At 40.7% G+C, this 10,953-nt stretch overlaps 1 long non-coding RNA gene across 1 annotated transcript in view; it reads right to left on the reverse strand.

The window, feature by feature from the left end:
- Positions 1–10,471, reverse strand: part of LOC113972329 — a 27,940-nt gene extending 17,469 nt beyond the window's left edge. Inside the window, exons 1-4 of the long non-coding RNA XR_003535848.1 lie at positions 10,214–10,471; positions 9,182–9,252; positions 4,690–4,825; positions 3,660–3,733 (exon numbers count right to left, since the gene is read on the reverse strand). This is a non-coding gene — a long non-coding RNA (uncharacterized LOC113972329). The remainder of the gene's footprint in view (positions 1–3,659; positions 3,734–4,689; positions 4,826–9,181; positions 9,253–10,213) is intronic.
- Between the last annotated feature and the right edge of the window lie 482 nt (positions 10,472–10,953).

The following is a 10,953-nucleotide window of genomic DNA, read 5'->3' on the forward strand; positions in this document are numbered from 1 at the left end:
TCACAGAATTCCCAGTTGAAGATACAGAATTTAAAGACAGCAGAAATTCAATTTATGGCAATAAATTCAGAAAAAAAACAACCCACACCTCAATTTAATATGTCATTTACTGAAATTTGGAGTTGGGACCAAACCCAATCTCATGTGCCTGTACTTTGGTGATGAGTCAAAAAATCAGCTTGTGTTGTTTATAGCCAAAAATACCATGGAATAACTTTTCTGGGTGAGAAACACATCACTGTTTAATTTGGATTTTTTCCCTTCTTGCCTGATGCTGAATACATAAGAGTTATTTGGAGACCAGCTTTTAATTTTCTAGCACAGTAATTTTTGTGTCTTATTGAACTCCACACATTAACGTGGTAGTTGGCTGATCCTGTTGACCCCATTTCAAATCCAGCCAGAGTCAGTCTAAATATTTATCTGCTTTTTGCAGTTTCCTTTTACGCATCCACTGGATTTTTCTGTTCACAGGGAAAATATTTCTTCCATCCCAGAAGCAGACACAACTTTCTGACATAAGATGGGGCTGCAGCCTCCTCTTTTAATGAAAAGACAGGATCCAATTTGATATTTAATTGCAGGTGCACAAGCTGGGAACCCTCTGTGCTTCAGTCCTGCCAGGATTTCTGGCACATCCATTATCTTGGATCAGATACCCTGCAACTCGTTATTCCCAGGGCTGCAAAACTGCAGCTCCAGGAGCCATCCCTAAACGTCTCCACTTCCCACTGATGCTCTCCTGACTGACAACTCTCCACACCAGTCCTCTCCCTCAGGCAGGAAACACTCCCAAGTTTGCTGCAAGCAAGAGGGAATTGTTGAAAAAAAAGCCAAAATGATTGGCTGCTGAAGTGTGAAAGATTTTTACTGTAAAACAATCAAGGTGTCATTTTCAAATAACAAACCAGTACTTCAGAATATATTATAAATTCAATAAAAGACTACTAGAAATTAAAAAAATAGTTTTTCCAGTGTCAGCAATGAATGCAAGTCATTCACACAGCTTTTCCTCCTAACTTCTCCCTACAGTTTTATTTTAAAAACCTCAGGAAACCTCGTTTCAACATTTTAGGAGTGGGAATTAGGAATCAGAGCACAATAAAGCACCAAACCTAAGTCGAGCTCACCTCCATTTATTTCATATCAGATACAACAACCCCGCAAGCCAACAATTTAGAAGCAAGTTTTGGAAAGTAAGACAAGGTCTATTTGTAAACAATTACTAAACCCAGCCTAATTATGTAATTGTTGCCACAGTTCTCAGGAATGCAATCTGTCTTCCCAGACCTTTTTCCTCAAACTGTATCAAGCACTAAGAAGTTCTCAGTGTCCTCTTTCAAGCTAAACAAACCACACCAAAATGCTCTCAGAGCACAGTTTTTAATGACAGAACGATTCAGGCTCAGTGATTTTTCTATTTTCCTGTGATTAAAATATTCTGTTGAACCACCCAGAAGTCGAGGAGTTGGGGAGATGCCGTTTTTCCTAATCCTGACACACAAGGCAAAGAGCCAAAAAGCTGCCTCCTCCAGGCTCCAGAAGGTCAAACAAGAATAAATGGGATAAATGCAGCCAAGGATCAGCCTTGAAATTTGGAAGTAGAAGATGTCAATCATATTATAGTACCCACAAAAAAACCTCCCATTGCATGTCTTCAGCAGGTACAGGGGCCTCACCTTTCCTCCCAAAACATCCTGATTAAGGCACTGGACACTCCAATTCCCAGGGCTGCAGAATCCTGGATCTGAAATCCAGCAAAGCAAATTCCTGGATACTTTAGCAGGGCTGCTCTGCTTCACGTTGGCAGCGGTGCCTGCAGTATCAGCCACTTCTCACTCTCCCTCATTCCCTTATTTGACTTGGCTGGCCCCAGCTGAGATATGGGGAATCACAGCTTGTCAGCCCAGTCCTCACTCTCACACACATCCCCAGAGTCAAGAAAACTCACAATTATTACTGCTATTCCTCTACAGAGTAAGAATAAAACATGCCTGTTATGGAAATAACCTGTTCAGCATTAATTAATACACAGTAGATTGATGTTTTCTCCTTCTAACACATCTAGGAGCTTGAAAATGTTTTTTTGGCTAGACAGAGAGGAATCTTTTGTGTTTAAAAATAGCCCAAAAAGAAAAATACTCTGATTCCTCAGCACTTAAGGCTGTTTAACAGTGATTGATAAAGCCCAGCAACCCAGCAGGACACCTTTCTGTTATTTCCAAGCTCTTAAAAACCAAAACTCTTTCAGAAGCAGCTTTTTTTTGGTGCATTCCCTTCCTCCAGTTTTTACAATCCGTTGTCATCACTTGTCCCAGACACTTGGAGAGCAGTGACACGGATTCAAAAAAGAGCAGCCACGTAAATTTAGGTGTTCAAAGTGAAATTTTGGCTGGAAAGGACCAACACATGCTCACAGGGCTGTTTAGTATCTTTAGTGTGGGATTTTCAAGACTTATTCTGTGCCTCTATTCCATAGTCCTTTCTACACCATATAACAACTGACAGTAGAAAATATTGCCCAAAACAGGTGTTATTTCAACCATTCAAAATTCCTTCAAAGACTATCCAAGTGCAACACTCCACTTTAAACTTTACACTCCACTAATTGGTGTAAATCTCCAAATTCTGATCTTTTAACAGTTACATTTCAAGGTTTCCTCCTCCTCCTCCTAAGTGTTGCTTTAACACCGGTAGACAAATATCCATATTTAAACTATATTGTAACAAATACATTTTTTCTCTGCTTATTTTCTCAATAACTTCTTAAAAACAAACAGAAAGAACCATATTTTAAGGATGAATAAATAAGTCATCATTATTATTACCATACAGCGTTCTTATACCCCACAGATGAGGGTAAAAAGCCAAATCATTTCCATGGAGAAGGAAAAGAGCTAATAATACACTTTTCAGCACTTACCATAAACACAATTTTCCTTCAGTAATGGAGAAAAGCAGCAGATTTCAGAGAACATAATGGAAAGCAATTTTCAAATCTGTTTTTAAATAGGAGTGATGTACACAGATACTTTCATTTGCAATCACTCCATGTAAAAAAGCAGATCCCACTTCCCCAGCTCATCTCAGTTGTACTTTGCCATACAAAGGCCAGAAACATTCCCAGTGGAAGTGCAAAACATTTGTCTTCTCTGTCCCAGGTTCACAATTAAAGCAAATGATGGATTTTTGGAATCATGTCTTTGTGAAACCACCCGAAAGGGATATTCCCTTCCCATTTGCTTTCAGATTTAACCAGGGATCTCACTGAATAAAAAGGGAATTTCCAAAGACCATCCCTGTTGCCAGTGAAGAAAAGAAGTGGAACAGGAGTTCATGTAGCTGCAGGAAGAGCTGGAGGCCAGGTGCAACTAAAACTAGTTCTAACCCACCCAAAACAGTCAGTTATAGATGGGTGAAGTGGTAGAAAAGGGCAACAAAAGTAAAAATGTCAGGAAAAATAAATCTCAGTGGCTACAGAAAAAGTTTTTTAAATCTAGAATTGATCTGTGAACATGCACAGTTCAAAAATTAAAGCAACTCTGGACTAGTTTCAAGTGTTCTCACCCAATTTCTGTTTCAGTTGTACCAATGATTGCTGTATTTGGAGAAAGAAAAATCACACAACCTGAATAAAATGGCTCTGCATGGGTACTCACCAAGGAGCAATCAGAGTACAGGGACAGACCTCTTCAAATAAGGAGAGCAGATAATTCAAAATACACACCCCTGGCTGGAACAGGACAAGAAACACAAGGATGAGCAAACAGGCAGAGTCTGGAAACACTAAAGCACCACAAAAGCAAACACAGGAGGGCACGGTTTTTGTTCAAAGTTTGGGTTTCTACAATGACCTTGGCTGCTGGGTGGTTTAGTTGCAGTAGCAAAATAAAAAACAAAACAGGAAATTCCGCAGTTGTCGGAATCAAAAATTGGACAGGAAGGGAAATGACAGAAAATCGAATGATTTTGGCAGAAAGTCAAGTAGAGAAATCGAGCCCAGTTGATGTTTTCGTGATTTCCTTTTAAAATTCTCTTTGAGAGATTTTTCTTATTGCTATTTTATTTCAACAGTTTGTTGGGGGAACATCCTGCATTTACATATTTTGGCATAACACTTGGGCTTTTATCACTTAAGAGCAGTTGCTGATACTGTGTCAGTAGTTGTGTTTCAGCACTTGGTAAGTTAAAAACTTCCAAATCTCAGTGAATTCCATCCACACCGAATCAGCGGCAACATCCACCAACCCGAATTATTAACCTGAATTAATTTCATTTTGTGATCATGCTGATGATAATAAGCCAGCAAAGGCACTGAAAAACATCAAAGTAAAAGGAATCATCTCTGAATAATGAGGCCTCTTCCCATGACCAACTGTTGATGTTTCCTTGGGGACTGGGCAGGTGGAAGCCTAATTTGGTTGCATTTTTTGTGTGCAGTGACTTCAAAGAGGAACAACGGGACCTAAAACAGGGAGCACAGGAGGATCAATACCTGTGGAAAGCAGTATTTGTGGATTTAAATGTAACAGGCAATAATGTAGCAGAATATTTGATGGATGGCAAGACAAAATATGACTGAGAAAATGTCCTGAGCTCCTCTGTGGTGTGGAACTTGCTCAGTGCTTTAAGCACAAGCCTGAAGAACGTGATGAACATCTGCCTGGTTTTCCAGGTCTTAGCACTTACCACAGGGTTGGCTGCACATTCAATACATCCAAAAATGCTGTTCAGTGTGAGTTTTCCAAGAAATGAATTCCATGATTGTTACTTTTTGAGCAGAGTGACCCCAGCACCAGGGAATTGTGGTTTGTTTTTTTTATCCCTGCCACTGAGACAGACAAGAGAAAACAAAAAACCTGTTTCTCTGTATGCAAAAGAGGAGCAGGTAGGTCTAAAACGTGGCAAACCCACAAAGGCTTATCTGCAGCTAAAACATGAGATGAAGTTAAAGAGGAAAAAAACAAGTGGAAGAAATGGGAATGTTCCTGTTTGAAGGAGTTCTGGTGCCTCTGGTTTTCACCTGCCAGCTCCAGCTGTGCACAGCAATCACACACTCTCTGCTCACAGCTCGGCCCCATTGTCTCAGGGGGGCTTTTGTTTAGTCTGTGCTACGTGGCTGTGTTTGAAAATAATAATAAAAGAGACCTCTGCGTTATCAGAACTCGCGCCAAGCAACCATAAGGAATTTTGATGGCTCTTTTATTCACACGAGGCTTTAATCTGCAACAATTACCTTCCTCCAGCCTGAGTGTGTTCCCTCTTTGTCACTGACAGGGAATATAAAAGCCAGGATAACTGAGATTTTGGCTACAGGCCACTTGGATACAACCTTTTCCCTGCAATGTTTAAAGCATTGGCTACTCCTGAGGTTCAATCCTCAGTCCCTCACTTGGGCAAAATGCTTGTGGATCTGGAATTTTTTTTCCCAATGGATTGATTGGCCCATTTCTTGCTGCTCCCTTGATTTCCCAGGCAACGGGATCATATGGAGCTGACTCCACACACACCTTCAGGAGATCAACCAAAAATAGGGAGAATTAGTTTTTATTTCTATATTTCTTTCACTTCAAGACCCAGGAATATCAGGGACCATGTAGAGTATCTGGAACAGACTTACCATGCTCCAAATAATGCAGGATTCTTTGCAAAAACCTTTTTCCTATAAAAGAAGTCCCTGTGTTTGTGCCCACCACTGGACTCACTGCTAGAATTATTCTTTAAACAAGGTGTCACTTTATTTACTGTGTTGGTGGTGACTTCTCAGGGTTTTAGGTTCTTACTAGTTTCCAACTGCATAAATAAATTAGCATGGAAGGAACTGCAGCTTTAATATGAACTCTTAATACTTTTAGGCTAATAACAATGAAACCCCTCACAAATTTGGTAATATTTACCAAGAGTTATCATCTCTGGCCACACTACAATTCATCAAAACTCTGTAATTAATCACCTTGATGGAGATGAATCTGGCAAATGTGTGAACTGTCAGACACACCCACAGACACCTGAAAGGGAAGTTCTGCTGGTATTTTCTTTACTCCTATAAACAATCTTTCATTTCAAGTGTTTAACTTCTTGCTAAACACCTGTAAATGTAAGATAGTGCAATAATGGAGCAGTGAGCAAATTGTAAATCAGAGCCTTCAGTTTTCCTCATCAGCAGTGAGCTGTCTTGTTCAAGTCATGGCAAACATAAAAGGTCACCTCCTAAAAAAAAAAATCCGTCAAAAATTTAAATTAAAGAAACATGATCCCTACAGTGAATAAAATGAGCTGTCATCGTTCTAAACATAACTCAGGTTCACATTTATCACAGCCAGATTTCACTTTTTTTCCTGCAAATAATTTATTTTGGTGCTCAGAAACTCCAAATGCCGTTAAATAAAGGCAGGGAGTCTCCCTGCACGGCATCCTAAATGAATTTGAGAGCTCCTCCACCATCTAAAGCAGTTTTCTTGTCAGTCTTGATAAAAAGAGCAGGGCCGGAGAGTGGTACTCAAATTACAAACATAGTATGTGCTTCCTCCTCAGGATCCTGGAGACCAGGGGAAGTAAACACTGAATTACTGAGCTGAAAGTGAGACAAGTTCTAACAGCCTCCAGCTCTTCAGTTAAAGAGGGAGAGTCAATGGCATAAAGCACTTGAATCCACCACTTTCAGCAGGGCTTGTTTTATGTGGCACAAAGAGACTTGGATGTGGGAAAACATCCTAAATATGAAGCAGTTCTCAAAACTCTGAGGTGTCTGTGCTTGAACACATCTCAAAGTGTGACCAGTGAATGCCACTTTTACTTGGGCCTGGGACAAAAATCAAGCAGGAGAAAAAAAAGGTTCTTTTTAAAGAAGGGATGTCAAGGTTTGAACTCTGAAATAGCCAGTGTGAGATCCCACACTCACCAGGCTTTAAAACAGTCCCCCAATTCTAAATTGCAGCATTAAAGTTTAGTACACTCCACAATGTATTAATATACTTTTTTTGTTTTTGCAAACACAATAAATTAAATCTCTGGTTAGTATTTTTTCCATGGAGAAACAAGGATGCTCAGCACCTGAGTGAGGAACTCTTGTACCTCATAACCTTATATCATATAACAGAAGGACCTGACCTCCACGTGACCATTTAAACAAATATCCTTGCTTACAGGTGCAGTCTCTGGAACACCAGTGGAATTTCTTATGTGAATATGTCCCTTTAACTGGTGTTTAAGTAAAAGACATTAGAAATGGGAAATATTAAAACATTCAAATGCAGTTCTGGTCACAGTAAGAAGCGCTTAAGTTGGAAAAACCACACTGACTCCAAGTGTATTCTTCAGAGCGGTGAATGATCACAAATATGCACCACTGGGTGTGACTGCTCATAATTCTTTTGTTTTGGTTTGTCCTTGGCTGTTCAGGGCAAAAAACACTCTAATATTCTGTGCCCTTAGTCATCTCAGAGGTGACCTATCTGTTACAACAAGAAAACTCCAGCCCTGCAAAAACGGGGACTGGTAAAACAACCTGGAGTGGACTGACAGCTCATGTTATAAAATATGTTTATAAACAACATGTGCTCCAGTTCTCAACGTGAAAAGGAAATTTCTCATTAGGTTTGCTGGCCAAGTTTCAGAATCTCAGAGAAAGCAAACCATTAAGCAGTTAATACAGTCATGTCTATGTATAATGGACACCTCATGCCACCAGTGTTTTTTTCCCCCTCCACTGGACTTTATTCCCTTGTATCCTTTTCCCTGTTGTTTGAAAAGAACTAAACCAGAAGGATTTAGAGGTGATGTGCACATAAATTCACTGTATCTCACCACAGACTTGTGTATAAATGAAGAGCTAACAACAAACCCCACCTATTTGGTCAAAAATAACAGCACTTGAGGACTGTGAGTTAAGGTTTGTTTGAACTAAGGTGGTAGTTGGTGACACCTGAAAACACTTTTTTTCTTCTCCTGGCTGAGATGCAACCAATTGTGTCAGAACTGTGCTGCAGTCCCAGTCAAGCAAGAGACCAAAATAAATGAACTGCAGCATAATATGAACAAGCAGCAACATTTAAAGCTGGGTGGTAAAACCTTAGAACAGATCATTTACCGGAGCAGGAGGATCCAAGAGGCTGATCCATCCCACAAGAAATACATGGAATCACACAATTGCCTCAAAACTCACTTTATCTCCTGGGTCACAACGTTATTTTGATGTTTAAGCAGCAGACAACCCCTTCACCTACTTCAAAAGTGCCCAGTGAAGCACGTGTTCCAGAGAGGAGAAGAGAGAGAAAATCCCAAGGCTGCTTTACCTGAAAAAAATGGATGTGGCCAAAGGCAGCACAAGCAAAAATAAGGCCCCACATCCCACGTGCTCCAAGAGCATTCCCAGAACCACAGCTCCAGCCTTGTGTGTTGTTACAGCTCATCCCAAGCAGCAGGATGCTACTTGCCTTCCTCACTGCTGCAGGAAAGGTGCTTCTCTAAATACCTTTTAAAGCAAGAGAGGAGCCAGAAGTTCCTCAGGATTCTGGATTCCCCTCCACTTCCCAGACCCATCCCAGTGTCAGCACTAACAGCTGGTCCCTGAGCACTGAATGCAACATTTTCACACCCATCACTCAGCAAAAACAAACCTCCCCCCAGGATTTGGAGCCCCGAGGCCCAAGGGGAAGATGTTCAGAGTTTTATTGTGCTCTGCTTCTTTCTTTGTTAAGCAACAGGCCCCAACCTCCCAGTCATTTCTCCTGAAGGGTGAATTCAGCAGCATGTCACCTTTTTTTTAAGGTTTAACACACTCAGATCCCAGGTTTCAAATCAGTCAGCACTTCCCACAGCAAATTTGGTAAGAAGTTTCCCTCACGCTAAAAACCATGAAATCCTTTTTCACCATCCCCCCATTTTTTCCAGTAATATCCACAACATTCCAGGCAGTTTCCAAACCCCCTGTTCTTGCCTTGAGAAGTTCACAGTGCAGGCAACAAAAAGGCCATGGGAGAGGCACACCCACACCAGTGGCCTGGAAAAGAAACACCCCCTAAAAAGTCTGTCTGGATCTTGTGGAATTTTTTTCCACTGCCTGGAGTGTTATCACTGTTGGATCCCACGTTCCTGCACAGATTCTCACCTCTCCCAGATGCTGAAATAAGATGGGACAATCCTGCTGTGCCTCACTTTTACAAAGATGATGATTACTCACAAGTTTCAGTCCTTATGAGTCAGGTCCATCACCTTCAATAACTCCATTAAAACGTTCCTCAATGTGTTCTACTGTCCAGACAAAGAAATTAAAGGAGACAAAATAAGTTAATCAAACAATGCAATATTAATGTGAAGAAGTGAGTACTCACACAAGTCATTTCAGGATGGAGTTAATAATAATAAATATTATTTATGTTTGGGCTTCAGTGGGACCAAGTTAAAATGTCACTTGTCTAAGGTACAAAACCCAACGCTTTCCTTAAACCAGTTAAAAAAATATTATTGAAATTTGTAAAGTCAACCAATCTTTCATAGAGAAAACAAAAATCATAATTCAGATACCAACCCTCCCTCTCCAATAGCACAGGGGAGTTTATGCAGTGGACTGAGACTGAGCTGCAGAGTCTTGACATAATTCCTTCATCACGACAGTTCCTAAAGAAAGAAGGGGGAAAATTACCCCAGAAAAACATTCTTGCTGCACTTTGGAGATGATGTGAAATGTTATAATGTTAAATGTTATATATATTTCATTTATCCAAATGAAATAGAACCTCTGAGTCTTCAGAAAGAGGTTTTCTTGCTAGAGGAGTATTAATAATGCTGAAACAGAAGCTCAAAAAGCTGTGCAAATAAACATATTGAGAGGTTTTTCACATCTTCCAGCACCACACAAACATCTGAATCAAACATGAGGCAAGAACCTGCATAAATCAGGCAATGAAATATAAAACATTGCCCCAGTTCCAACCAGATTATCACATGAAAAGTTTAAAAGGCAAATCACAGTAATTTAATCCGTATCACTCTTTCAGAATTACGTCAGGATTTCATCCCAGGATGAAAGTGCTGGACCCCAAAGTGACATCATCAGACACTGTCAGGCATTTGAGGTCAACAATAACAATTTGTTTCCAGGAAATTCCTTGTTTAAGAAGAAAAATGCATCATATGACACCGGCAGGGGAGAGCCAAGACTTTGGTGGCTGAGAGCAGAGAGAGCACAGAGGGAAAGAGAGGGAAAAGTCACCTTGGAGTGTAACACAATTCCCAGAGCACTCCAGGTCCAGAAGAAATCCATTTACAGCCAAGAACTATATAAATATCACAGGCAAGAGAATGCCAGGACAGCAATGGGAGAAGGTGGGAAAGGAAAATGGACTGGGAAGAGAAGGGAAACAAGGAAATAGGGCTCAGGGATTCTTTGGTTGGACGAGGAAGAAGTTGGGAACGGTGCCTGATGTGGGGCACTGTGCCCTGAGATGTTCCTCACAGGGCCGGGGCAGACACTGAAATAAAATAAAGAAAGAAAGAAAAAGATTTTCTTGCTTTTGCTACTTCAGGATTCCAAATGGAAACTGGATCTAAGAAAAGGTAAATTTAGTCTTAAATAAGGGACTTGGCAGTGAAAACTACAAAGGGTGGTATAAACAAGAAAAGAAGATCTTCTTCAGTAATTAGATATTTACCTGGATAATTCCATGAGGATTCCTCCAATCCCAGACAAATTCTTGCCTGGCCCAAATCAGAGTTCCCTTCAAGCCCTATTTGTGCCCTTCTGCAAGTGCTAAAGGGCCACTGCAGCTGCTCCAGGTTTCAGGGACTTCCATCAGTGCTCTGTTCCAAATGAGCCTCACCTGGCACTCCTGGAATAGGGAAAACAAGAACAGGGAAGAGAGGGAAAATACAGGATATTCTGAGAGAACACCACGCTGACTCCTGCCTTACTCTGTCCTAATTACTGGAGACTTCTGCCTCCTGCCAGAATTG

Source organism: Neopelma chrysocephalum, unplaced genomic scaffold (genome assembly GCF_003984885.1).
Source record: "Neopelma chrysocephalum unplaced genomic scaffold, ASM398488v2 Primary Assembly neopelma1_91, whole genome shotgun sequence".
NCBI classification, from domain to species: Eukaryota; Metazoa; Chordata; class Aves; order Passeriformes; family Pipridae; genus Neopelma; species Neopelma chrysocephalum.